The 13,863-nt window shown below is 40.2% G+C and overlaps 1 long non-coding RNA gene across 1 annotated transcript in view; it reads left to right on the top strand.

Moving 5' to 3' along the window:
- Positions 1-13,863, top strand: part of LOC121671298 — a 253,252-nt gene that overhangs the window by 49,957 nt on the left and 189,432 nt on the right. Inside the window, exon 6 of the long non-coding RNA XR_006018470.1 lies at positions 2,227-2,351. This is a non-coding gene — a long non-coding RNA (uncharacterized LOC121671298). The remainder of the gene's footprint in view (positions 1-2,226; positions 2,352-13,863) is intronic.

Here is a 13,863-nt window from a genome sequence, read left to right as displayed (position 1 = left end):
GGCTGTTGAGCCTAAGTGAGACTTAAAAACAGAGTTTTAGTAGGGTTCCCATGAACGAGTGTCCCAGCCATGAACATTGCCACAATACCTATTGCTGTATCTTTGGTTTTTGAAATAAAGCTGGCAGTTTTCAAAGTGAGGATATTGGAGGAAATTTTCATAAGGTGTGAGGGGTGTATGCCAGGCAGTAGAGAATCAGTTCTCTCTGGTTTCTGAGAGTGTCAGTGGATGTGGTGCTCTTACAGCCAGTTAAACTTTGAATAATCCTTTTAGGAATAAAATATATTTTCTGTGACTATGATTGTGCCAAATCATTTTAACTTGCCAAAAAGCTGCTTTGGAAGGACTTGAGGAAACCACAGCTGGGAGTTGTGTCACAGATATAAAATGAGATTTATTTACTCTTCTACATCCAACACTGAAATAATAAGGAAGTCAGGAACAGATGAAAGAAACACTTGCTGTTTAGAGATTTTTTTTTTTTTTTGTAATTTGATTTACTTTTTATAGAGTTTCTGTAGCAAATCTGCATTTTCAACAGGGACTTAATGCTCTTCTCACTGAGGTCATTGGCCAAATGAATACTAGGAATGAGTCTGTTTTGGGGGTAGGGAGTAGAGTGCATGTGCTTCATGCCTCAGCAGCATCTTGAGGATTTCAAAGCAACATGCTCAGTCTGCAGAGTCTGTTTCCAGGCCCATGTTCACTGATACTCTTCTCTGCACACTTGTTTTGCCTGTGAACCCTACTTATCTTACTACTCAACATCAGAATTCAGGTGGTGCCCAGAGACTGACTTATACTTCCACAAATAAAGCATTTTATCACTGTGATTTTGAAATGCTAAAAAATGCCTCTGCATTTTGTGGGTTGCAAGGATCCTTGCTTGTGCTAGGAACATTTGTGGACTACTTCAGTTTCAACCTTCTCTCTTGGACATTGTATGGGAACTGTAGCCATATAGAAAAATTGCAGGTTTTGCCTGGACATATATATAGAAATATAGACTGACCCTTGGAGATCTGTCTCCATGAATTTTTGAGGCCAAATTAAAGAGACCTGCTGATGATAATTCTTCCAAAGTCTTTACTTTTTGGTGTTACTTGTATTTGCATAACTGACCAAGTTACAGAGTGAGGGGTAAATGTTATGCTCTGTTCTTTTCCTTATCTAATTTACTGAGACATACATTAGCAAGAAATCTGTCTTTTACCCTGTTGCAGACAGGAACTTCCATGTATCAGAGATGATAAGGACTATTGTAATAATGGGAATCTGAAAATACAATACAGCTGAGTACGTGTGTGTATGTACATCTTATCTCATTGTATTCATATTTCTAAAAGTAGTAGGCTGGTAAATTTTGTATTCTGTTGATATGAATTATTTATTAAAATGCTCTTGCTTTGCATCAAACGAAACATATTAGAATGCAATGATATTTTTCCCTCAAATAAATGCCCATTAAAAATAGCATTTAATTTATTTTTGAGTAACTGATTTAATCATTGGACAGGTATCTACTTTGTAAGCAGCAACTGGCAGGGGAGTAAAGAGTGAGGCAGAGCAGAGACAAGCAGAAACTTCTAATTGTTACAGGTTCCACATGACTGGAAAAGGAGTAGAGAGAGCAGTTTTCTACTGGAATGTAGAGAGAGCAGTAGCATGGTAAAGAAGCTGGGATTTGAGGAAAGGTGTTTTAAAAAATGAAAACATTTTTAAGAACTTCTTAAGAAGCAGTAGAATTCTTGCAGCATACAGCATGGAGTCCTTTGTAGGGACAAGGCTTTAGGATTATATAGCTTGAAACACCAAGACTGGGATTTGAAGAAAATACTTCTTACCAAAAAGGCTTGTTTATATTCTGTAGGTATTAGAAAATGCCTAAATTTGGCAAATTTGAGAGAAAGGAGCCAAAATTGGGCAGGGGAAATTTGGCATGATTGAAATGATCTAGTTTGCCTTGTATCTTTACAACCCATTCAGATGTTTATGGTAGAATTTTGTGAGCAAATATATAAACCCTGAGGCAAAACATGCTGTAAGTGCTGTGTAAGATGCACTTGCCACTGTTTCAGTTAAGTTCCATCTGCTTCTGCTTGGGGTGATTTTGTACTGTTTTTTGGACAGCTATTCCAACAGTTCTGAATGAGCTTATTGGGGATGTAGGTGGGGTTATCAACATTTTTATTGAACTCTTTCAAGAAAAAAATATTTCATTGACAGGAGAGCACCTTTTTCACATTACTGTGCTGCAGGCTCACATGTTTCCAAGGCTCAACTGTCCAATCCATCTTCCTGGAATGGATGCATGTTTACTCCAGTTCAGCTGACTCTCTCACATGGAAAAGGTGTGTATGTAGCCTCAACATTAGAAAAGCAAGTTAATCTGTGATTTTAGTTCATACTGCACGTACAGCACCTTTGAACACTGCAGGATTTGGGACTCTCACCAAGCATTTCCACTGAGTGTTCAACTTTTCCTTGGTTTTGCACAACTTTGAGTGTGACTGAGTGCTTCAGTATTATTGGGAGGTGGATGAAGCACTTTCTATCAAAGTCGTTTTTTCAACCAAATATCAGTTCTTAGAATATTTATTGGTTTTTTAAGCATCTGGTCCTCATGGATGATCTTGCTTTAGCTTTGGAAAACAGAACATTAGAAGAATAGAGACTAAACTATAATGATGCTCTTCTGGGAAAAAGGGCCAGTGTTTCCTCAGAAGGTTTACTACAAGGCCGGGTTTGTGGTTTGCAATCCCTGCCTTATGCCCACTGAAATTGTTAAGAAATGCCTTGTATTTTCTTTCAGAGAAATGAAAGTTAAAGGAGTCTTGAACTATTTTATTGCTACTTTGGCAATCTCAGCAGACCCCATTTAACACCTTGCTGTTTAGCACATGCTTGCAGTGGAGGTGTTTAGCTCTTTTTTAAACCACATAGTAGATTTTCTTGTTGTGATTTTATAAATCGGTTTTTTAGTACAGTTCTGAACTTTGTTGTATGCATGACTTTACAAGATGGCAAAGAGAGCAGTCCCCCAAACTGAGGCTTTAGATGTAAAATACTAACAAATTTCTTGACCTAACACATCTCCTGACAGAGTAATACTCCATGTTCCTATTCCTTGTGGTACTGAGTTAAAAGATCTCAGATAAATAACTTGTATGCTGTTGTCATATTTTAAATTAACTCCTTAGTATAATCAGCTGCATCTCCTCCTGTAGTTTTGGAGCCTTGTATCATTGACTTTTGTGACTTAAAATTCTCTTGGAAAATGCTTGCTCCTGTGCTGCTGTTTTCTTTCCTCTTGTGAATAGTCCAATGCATTGGCCTTTTTGTGTAGTTGGTGATAGGAATCAGTTGCTTTCACTTGCTCTTCATTTGCTTTTCTCTAGGCTGAATCCATCAACCAAGAGCAATTACAGCATGTTAGTCTTTTATATTGGGATATCTCCTGAAAAATAAGAGACTTCTAGTTCTGTAGTAACAACTGTTGGTGTCCTAGAAAATGCTGGAAGAGCCACTGAGACTCAGATATTGAAGTAGAGTTTCTACTAGGTTTGTACAGCTTCCGTGAATAAATTCAGAGACAAAGTTGATTTCCTTGTGCAGTCCTACTGATATTTGTGGAAGAGACATTATTGTTTTGAAATACTATGTAAAAAATCTCTTTCATATATGCAAAAAGTGTGAAAAATAAAAACAAATCCCATTGTATCCAAGACTAAATACTTGTCAGTTTTTAGGTTTTGGAATAAAACAAATTTTGTTGCTAAGAAAGCATGCCAGAAACACTGAAACTACTAACTTCCACTCTTTATTTGATGTGTCTGCATTATGAATCAGTGTTACTCGGCAATTTTTAGAATAAAACATTTGCATCTACACTAGCAATTTGATATGATGCTTCAGCTGAGTATGTCTTAAATGGTGAACTAATAAAGTGGTTTTAAATGGAAATTGAAATTATGTCTTTAAATAAAATTATATCTCTAATACTTTAGTCAGTTAAATAAATATTTGCTTAGAGAAATATGTACAGGATGGAAGAACTTTCTAAACAGTTTTAGAAATCCCTGTCTGCCTTGCAACACATTCAGAAGGGGTTTGGACAGTTTCTTATCACACAGAAGATTCAGCCTTACTCAGAGGCCCAAAACAGGTCAGTGTCCCAAAAGATAACATTGTCCAGGAGTGAGCAACAGTCCTTTTGATGATATGAAGAGAAACAATCCTGGAGAGTGAAAAAACTGGCAGAAAAATTGTGAGTTCTAAGCTCTGGAAGCCTGACTATTGTAGAGTTACTTGCAAAGGAAATGCTGTCATTTAAAAACAAAGAAGTCCCCATGGAGCTTAATTTGACATTTTGTAAATCATCTGTACAACTGTATTTATGTTATGTATTTATTCAAGTATAGAAACTGTGGAATGCTCTGATATGTTGTATTTTGTAAGGGTGAGAGATCATGGCTATCAGTTTTCAGGGGTTTTCCTCTATGACCATAGAGTCTGTTTGCTTAAAGGGTAGGAAAGTGTGCAGAAAACACTGCAAGTCTCTTCAAAAAACACCTAATCAAACTTGTTATTTAGAGTCTTTTCCAACCAAAATGGTTCTGTGGTTCTGTGATTCATTACCAAAACAGAAACTGCACACTGCTCTTCCTGAGGCCCTTCTGTGCTCTTATCTGTGGAGGTGCCATCCTCAGTTTGCAGTAGCAGCTTGTGCCAGGGTCTGTGTTGGTGTGAAGTCTGTGTGGAATAGCAGTTCTCAGTGGTCAGAGGTACTTTCCACCCCACTTGCTGGCACATAGCTGTTACGAGACTGCGGTGAGGTAGCCAGCAAAACAGTGAAGGGTCACAAAGGGTGGGATGTGTCCGTTCTGAAACTTCAGCTTACAGCACATTTTCATGGAGGAAATATGCCAGAGGTGTGGAGGCCTTTTTCCTGGGGGGATGCTGTTTGCCACCTCTGTAGTGCTGACATCAGGAGCTTTTCTCACTGGTCTCAGGCTGCAACAACATTGTGCCTTCACTGGAAACTGTGCCGAAGTGTTGTTTTTGTTTTTTTTTTTTTGCAAAACTTAAGTGATTTGCATAATTTAAACTGAAGTCAAATCCTGGTTATAAATGGCCACCATGACCTGAGGAGGCCTCTTGACTGAGAGGACCATTAGGGCAGAATCACAGCCAGCAAAGGCTCTCTCTCTTTAGTGTCCTAAAACTGACCTGACCTGCCTCTTTGGCTTTTGGGGAAAGTAAGTCTGAAAGCTTGTCTGTGATATGACAGCCCAGTGAGAGGTTAGCAGGTCCCAAGTGAACAAAGTTGTGCCCAGATTAACACAGGGCTGTTTTATATGGAAATGTTGTGGATGGAGAAGTGTTTTCCCTCATATGGTAGCAAAAGTCAAAAGGTACATAGTCTGAAAGGGGAATTCCTCTGTCTTGTGTACTTAGAGGGACAGGGAAACCCAAAGCTTGGGTACTCTGGAATACAACAGGAGCAATGCTATGTTCCAGGAAGGAGGGAGACTTCTGGATGGAGGGGCAGGGAGAGACAGAAGTAGGGGTGAGGGTTAAATGAAGGTGCAGGTTGGTAAGCAAGGGATTCTGGAAGTATCCGGTGTGGGAGGGCTTAGGAGAGGCACATAAACGGATGGAGAGGGAAATCACAATATAATGAGGAAGAGGTGCATGCACAACTCTTTATATTGATTACAACTTCAGTATGTATTTTCAGTGTTTCAGTTCTGTTTCTTTGAATTAAAAACTGTTTGTGGCCTGATTGCTGGCCTGTTCTGCAATTTTTTTCTTGCAAGCAAGGGAGAAATTACAGATGTGACTGCAGCATGCTGTGGAAGTATTTGAGCTTCTTAAATGCTAGCTTACTCAGGTCCTGGAAGTGATCTTTCCACAAGAGTTTGAAGATCAACCCAGTTCAATTTATTTAGCAGGCAGGTTGTTAGTGTTTTGCAGCCTTTGTGTAGGGCTTCGTGCTGCTGTGGGCAGCCAACTAAACGGAGTGGTTAGATTTAACTGCCTGGCAGTCATGGCTTTGCAGAAGTGTCTTGAATGGAGTATCTTGTGCAGAGCTAGGTTTTGTGTAAGGGAATGAGGACCTGCTTTGGCAGTAAGACTGAAGAAGTCGAGCAGCAGAGGAGTAAGACTTCCAAAAATACCTGTGGAGTTAACAGATTCCAAGGAATCTTCTTGGCCAACATTAATATATTGTGGCAACCCTGAGTCCAAAGCAGGGACACCCTCATTCTGGTTTTGGTACAATGTCTAGCATCAAGAGCTTTGTATTTCATTGAGCCTTCGGCATCAGTTTAAGAAAATCATGATGATTTGTAGCTTCATATTCAGGCATGACTTTCAAGACTACCAGCTGCTCCTTATAGAATAACTGTGGTGGGTGTGCTGGTTGATACATGCTCTATTTGGGCAGCAGAAGAAGATGAAATACTCCCTTCCCCTGCCACCTCTGAGAAGGCTCAAGAAAGAGTCCTTGGGAACCTCTGCAGTGACAGTAGGGAATTATGAACATGGAGGAATTGAAGTCTTGCCGGGGAATACTTGTGCTGCCGTCATCCGTGGTTCCCTCGCATGCTGGGTGCAGGCAGCACCCTGGCCAACCCTCCCCTGCTCTGGTCTCACCTGCAAGGGCTCTGCTGGCCATGCTGGGGAGGAGGCCCTGGTCCCAGCAAGGAGCTTGGCTGCCCTGTGCTGTCTGGCACAGGTGTGTGAGTGTGTGGAATGTGGTGAGAAGGTGGGCATGGAAGTTGCTCACCTAGGTATTCCTTCTCCCTTGTCTGAGGGAGTGTAGAGCCTGTTAATTCTTACACCTGATAAAACTCTGCAGGGATAAGATCAGCTGATTGTGATTGCAAACATGTGGAATTTAGAGTAAGTAGTGAGCTTATTTAACCAAGCAGGAAACAACTGGCTCATAAGAGTGTGCAGTACACCGTTTATAAGAGAGCTGGAAAATCCTGGTTGTGGAAAACCTTCATAATTCCAAATAAATAGTGAGACTGGTGAATTCCTGTGCTCCTGCAGAACCTAGGCTCTACAGAAAATTTGTAGCTGAGGTTTCCCATTTACTTCTGCATCTAATTGACCTGTCTGATCTTGCTTACTCTCCTCCCATTGTGCAGCTGTTAATGTGGCTCCTGGCTCCCAAAAGAGTGCACAAAGGGCGCTTCTCTTTTTGTACACTCAGCTTTCTGGGCACATGCTTTAAACAGCAACACCTGTGTATATCGGAGTGCTGTCTTCCCTCTCTTGCAAGCACAGATGTCATGCTCAGAAAGTGCACTTGCTGACTTTGTGTTGCAGAACAGCATGGAACCAAATGAAGGCAGCTTTTGAGAAGCTTGATGCAAGAGTATCTCCCTGAAGCTCTGACGTGCCTTGGAAAGTGTTTAGAGTTGTTGACTGTATTGCTGAGGGCCCATTGTGCCCAACTTGATGAAATCATTGGCAGTTTTTTGCTAGCCTTACCAGACTGGACGTCTTTCTTGCTCCTGTCCCTCACTTTGGTCTCCCTGTAAGTGAGGGGAGATAGCCAACGTCCTGTATGTGATGTCATGTGAGTGCCTGTTGCAGCTACTATCTGTGCCAACATTGTGTCCACCCATTAGAGTTCTGGGAAACATAACACAAAGCTGCTCCCAAACTTCCAGAACATGTGGAAGTGCAAAAGTAAGGCCTCGCTCTTCAGAGGGTGTCTCTTGTCTCCATGTTAGAAATAAGAGGTGTTTATTTCTCAGACCTCTGCTTCTCTGGCAAAGTTGGTTAAAATTGGCCAATGGCTTCAGAAGTTACTGGAGGAGAGGGAATTTATAATCAGACACAGACAAGCTGGCTCTATGTGACTGTGTGAGCCTCATTTTTTAGGAAACCATGGTAAAATATGTGGATAACGTTGCAGTAATATTAAGGTTAGAGTTCATGCTGGCCTGTATTTCTCTCTCAATTTTTCTAGCATGACGGTGTTAGTCAGCCTGAGCTTTTGGAAACTTTTTATTCCATATGCTGAAATTTTTTGAACCTAGATTCTCTATCTTCTCTCATTTTTCCTTGCTGAGTTTAATCACTAGGTGGGAAAAGTGAACGCTTTAAAAGTAGAGGAGCCAGTGTAGAAATGTTGCTGGCTAGATTTATTTATTTTCTTTAGTAAAAATCTCAATGTTGGCAGAACATTTTGATTCATTATAGTCCTAAACCAGCATTAAAGCCTTCTGGCTAGATAGATTCCCTTGTGGGCTGCCAGGAGTCCCAATCACCATGATGATCTTACTTGAGAAAGAAAACATGCTCTGCATCTGAGAGCAGGGCTGTGTCCTGTTAATCATGGTCAGGGAGAGTGTTAACTGTGTTCTCTCAATCTTATTTTTTCACTTGAACCCAGTCTGTTGAATTATAAGGTGGCTATAAGAACTATAACGACCTAAGCAGAAGAGAAAGACATGGAAGTATTTCAAGGTGGAGTATTGCCTGAGATCGGTGCATTTTGTTTGCAAGGCTGGAAAAGGTAGAACTGCCCACATATGAATCAATTCCCAGCTGTTTGCTTGCCACAGCATATCGGATAGATACGGAAGGGATGAATGGAGAGGTACCTATCTGGTCATGATTTTCTCATCAGGTTCAGTGTGCGTGGGAAAAGGCAATCCCCTTCTGTGAAGTGTAACCTTTAGCAGCCTATTGAATAAGGGGATGATAGCAGATGTGGCAGGAGACGTTCAGGCTTATTTGCTCCTACAAATGAAACAGCTCTAGCAGGGAAAAAAAAATCCCTTAAGAGAATTAGTTAAAACAAACGTGTCAGACAAAATTGTGCTTTGAATGCATTATAAGCACTTACTCTCTTGCAGTGAGAAAAGACAGTCAGGTGTTGATAGCATGTAGGAGGCAAGAGCTGTTATTAGTGAGTGGGAAGAAACACATTGAGTGTGGTGTGGGAGTAGGGCAGATGGGAATGAATCTAGAGGCTCTTTTGGAATCACTCATTCTGAATCATCTTACTCTCAAAGCCTCCAGTGCAGAACACCGTCATCCTCCAAGGTCCCACAGCATTGCCTTGCTGAGTGTGGCATTGAGAGGGATGTTGAGTCAGCTCTGTGTGGAGTTGAAATAGATGTTCAGTGAGGAATTTAGTTAAGTACTTCAACCAAGTAGATTGTGACTTTAATACAGAGGTGGGATGCATATTCATTTATTCAAGCCCTCTGTGAGATGAAAAACTGGTAGTATATTGTTATTGAGGTAGTTCAGTGTGTCTGTGCAGAGCCATTAATGAGACAATTTCCACGCTTATTCACTTGTGAATGCAAGGGCTTTGTTGCCAAAAGCCTGGCTCTGCAGGATACTTGGTGGGAACCATAAGAGCATGTCTGAATGGCCTAAGAGAAGCCTGGAAATGTCTAACGAGAGAGCTCTTCCTTGGACTTGACATCGATGCTATGTGCTCTGACTGGAGACATATGGTGATGGTGTTAGAAATCTGGTCCTGGCCCTGCAGACCATGGTGTTGCATACACAGTGTTTTGAGAGGCACTGCAAGCTGTCTGTCCAGGCTCCCAACAGCCATAAAATGAGGGAGGCAACAACAGATGGACTCAGTCCAGCAAGTTTGGTACTGGAGGTGGGGGCATCTCCACAGTGACACAAATGTGAGCATGCCATAGTTTGGGAGTGAGTGCCCTATGAAAAGTGGCAGAGCTGTGAAACTAAGGCTTGTGCCTCTGACCATTTGGTGGCAATTTGATGGCTCAGCAGCTTGGAAAAAGCAGCAGCAGCAGGACATCCCCAGCACTCTCTGGCCTCCAGGCCTGTACTGGGTGTTTGTACACTGAAGGCATCTGGTGGTTTATCACAGAGGCACAGGGTCGTGTGAGGTGAGGACCTCTTGGACTGCTGCTCTGGCAGTATCTTTTACCAGTGGCCACCTTAACATGGCACCCCACAATAGGAAAGTTGCAGAAGGAAACTTATTTAGACACAGGTCTGGAGAGCAATGACTTCCACCAATTACACTGTCCTTTGTATGCTCAGCTGTGTCTTAAGACATGTCCTGCAATCTAGAGAAAACAGTAAAAGCTGTGAGGATGTGTTTGCTTTCTCTTTTCCTGGCCTGTTAAGGAAGAGCACTAATAGTTGCTGGGTTAATGCCTGACTTCTGGCACTACACTGGGGCTTCACTGGGCCAGCTAGAATCTCCCTTTGGATAGTGAAGGTAGGGTCATTCCTGGAGGATGGAAAATACCAGCAGAAGCAGATTGATAGAGAGCTTAACACAATGAAGCCTGTTCTCTGGGATTGTCACAAATCCATTAACTTACTCACTAATGGATTTTAATTCTGAACTTTTTTATTATATTTGAAAAGAAAAGAATACATAATTTTACCAGACTGCTGCTTGCAACATGCACCTTCCTGTTGCCTTTATTTGTTGCTGAATGTGCTTGTAGCTGTATTTTTACTTCTCCTGCTTTTGTCTGCTAATCTAGTTTACCCCCAAAGGACAAAAGAAGATTTATTTTACAAATTTACACTTGAACTTCCTAGCACCAAGTGGTGGTTTTGCTCTCAGGTTTCAGGAGTGGTGATGAAAGGTATTTCCCACAACACTTGTGAAATTTAAATGAAAATGAGTCTCTACATTAAATTTTTATTATACTTCCAATGTATTACTACAATACTTGGATACTCTTTCTGAGGCTTATTATGGTGGGATTGTGTGGTATTTCTTGACCTTTGTCATTAATTTTGCCTCAGATTCACACATTTATGTAATGTTTATCTGTATGCATGGATGAGTAGCTAGCTAGCTAAATATTAATATATTTATAGTTTGTTTCTGGACAATTGTTGTCGTATCTGAATAGTCATGAAAAAAATAGAGAGAAAGATAACAGGAAAATATATTTTCAATTTCAAACTATCCTGTGGCTGAAAAGTGGGGACAGGAGACAGGAGGCAGAAAGGAAGGAAGGAAGGAATCAGTGAACAGTCATAACAGAGAGGTGAAAACATACATCTTAAAAATACCAGTAAAAGCTGTAGATTCCTTCTGCGTTTTTCTGAAGCCTTGAAACAATTTAAAATATGAAAAACTTAGACTAATTGAGAACATTATATTGATTGGCCCCGATTTTCTTTCTTTGTTTTCAATCCAGCCTCTCTCATTATAGCCTCTTAAAATAAATAAATAAAAACTCTTTCTATAAATATCTGAAAGAGTCATTCTTATATAATAGCCTTTTCTTGCAGCAAAATTTATCATTATAACAATTCTGTAGTAGTTTTGCTGGCAGAATCACAGCCAATCAAAGCTATTGCAATAATGGAACATTTCATGGTTTGGAAAATTAAATGTGTAACCATGGAACTGAAATGTCTCTTAAAACATATTTGGAGATGTATTTTTCACCAAGTGATTTGCACATTATCTCATTCCATCTGAATTTTATTTTCATCAATATTTCACCATTGATTTTTTTCCTTTTTTGTTTCTGCAGTAATTTTGCAATAAAACTTCCCATCTGCTTTCACTTTTTGCAAGCTTGATCATATTTGTTCAGGAAGCAGATCTAAACCTTTTATCACGAGGCAAAATTTAACAGCTGACTAATGGTCAAGCTGTAAATTGTGCTGTAAATAACCAGCATGCTCAGTTTCAGGAGTGAGTAATACTGTTCTCAAAATTAGTAGCTGTATTTGTTTCTATACATAAGAAAGTGGCTGATGCAGTCATTGTTCCAAAACCTGAAATCAGCTCAGAGCACATGAATCCTCAGGAATTTTACCTGTTGGAGAAGCATGGGAGCCAGGCACTTTTGAGTAACTAAGGTAGAAATCTGCAGGTGTTTGTTCTCTATACATACACCAAATGTTTCCTGAGGTGTTTTTATGCACCTGGAGCCATTTTTGGAACTGAACTAACATGCAATCTCCTCTTTCCTAGGAACAGTGCCTGTCTCCTTTTCACAGGAACTTCATAAGGTTTGTTAGTAGAACTCTCTGGACAACTGGAAGGAGAGATAAAATAGAAATTGAAAACCACAGAGAAAATAAAAATATGCAGAGAAGTTAAAGACATATCTGTTGCATGGCCACGGACTACATTTTAACTTGTAGAGCTCAGATGGGACATCTTTCCATTGCTGAACAGAGTGTTGGTATAACCAGTGCCTGTGAAGCATTCACATGAATATATGGGTTTGAACAAAATGTTGAATAAGGAAATGAAGTAAACCCTCATCTTGGTTTTCTTTTTCAGTCATGAGAAAATGTTTTCTTCAGCTTTATAATTTTTGTTTATATGGATTTGAATGAATTTTTTGTGGATAAGGGAATATATGAATATAATTTGCATTTTAGTTACATGTCAAAATGAAATGACAAAATTTAAGCAAAACCATTAGTGATATTAAGATGTGTGGATTTTTTTGGACCTATAGATCACCCATGACAATGGCATGGCTTGGGTGTGATTTGGGTACAGACACACTCAAGGTAGTTCCTCCTGGAAGATGCAGAGACAGTAGACAGGGTTGGTGTGAGTCTGTTTGGTGAAAATGATCCAGGTACATCAAAAGAGCAGGTGGGTTTATTAATTTGGGTGCACTGTGAAGTTCTCTGGGCTGGTGTATCCACAGACTACTTGTGTGAGGTCAGGTAGACTCACTGTCCAGGGTCACTCTCAGCCTGGGATTACCTCACCTTTGGTGTAGGGATTGGAGTGCTGTTCCAGGGCACTGGCTTTTGGGACGTGATTTCTCTGATCAGAAATGCCATCTTGTACCCAAGAAAATGTTCCAGACAAACTTAGTGTTTATATTCCTGCCAAAAGCTTTGGTTTTGACTAATTGGCATTTTCTTTTGAAAAACAACTTAGAAAATGACCAACTAGTTCTGGTTTCACACCCTCTGATCTGTCATTTCTGACCCGCTTAATGAAATCAGGGTTCCAGTAGTTCTTGTTGCTGGGCTTTTAAAAATCTTTTAAGCTGCCTTCCGCTTTTGTCTACATTTCTCTCTTGACTCATCTGCAGCTATTTTCCTCTCCTTAGGGAGAACTCTGATCCTGTTTCAGTCTCTTTCACAAAGGCTGCCTGCTGGTTTGTTGGCTTTTCTGTCTCCTCTTTTTTCACCAGAAGTGCCCATAACTAAAGTGTAATGGGAAAAGAATCATCCCAACCTATCTGCGAACTCAAATCAGGATTATGCTGATATTTGGCAAAGGTTCAGATCATGTTTTCATATGATCTGGATATGAGTCCTAAATCCTGCATCCTCTGTCTGGTTGGTTCTTGCAGTACTGTACTCACAAGCAGTTCTAGCAAGCAAGTCATTCATTAATCTGACTCATCATAGGCTAAGATTTTGCACATTGTGATTCTTACTATTTTTCTTTTTGAGGGGCTAACTTATCTTGGTTTTAAAATTAAGGAAAAAGTAGTAACTTTTACCCTGGTTGTCACAGCATTCTATTCCCACAGATAACCAGATACTTGTATTCTAGACTTTGGTGTTTGTAACTAGCGAAAGTAATTTCTTTATATGGTATTTCAAGTTGAAAAGGAGTAACACCACATGACGGAAAGGGAAATACAGGGGTAGTTCTGGATGTGTTGTGCTTGAGTGAACAAAGGCATTTGCAAATCGCCTTGCTGTGATATAATAGATTGCAAGAACGCTTTACACATATCTTTCTCAATGTGCCCATAAGTTACACAGGGTAAAAAAACCTCCTCTAACTAAAACTGGCAAGTGTTCAGAAACCACAACTATTCAGCGTATTGCCTGACCATTTTTAAAATGTATTTTGCACTTTTGGTAGATGTTGTAATGCAT

This window comes from Corvus kubaryi, unplaced genomic scaffold (assembly GCF_017639235.1).
Source record: "Corvus kubaryi isolate FWS band 111438036 unplaced genomic scaffold, C.kubaryi_AGA036_p1.0 37397, whole genome shotgun sequence".
Taxonomy (NCBI): domain Eukaryota; kingdom Metazoa; phylum Chordata; class Aves; order Passeriformes; family Corvidae; genus Corvus; species Corvus kubaryi.
The sequence above is the reverse complement of the archived record's forward strand: the minus strand, read 5'-3'. Positions and strand labels throughout refer to the sequence as shown.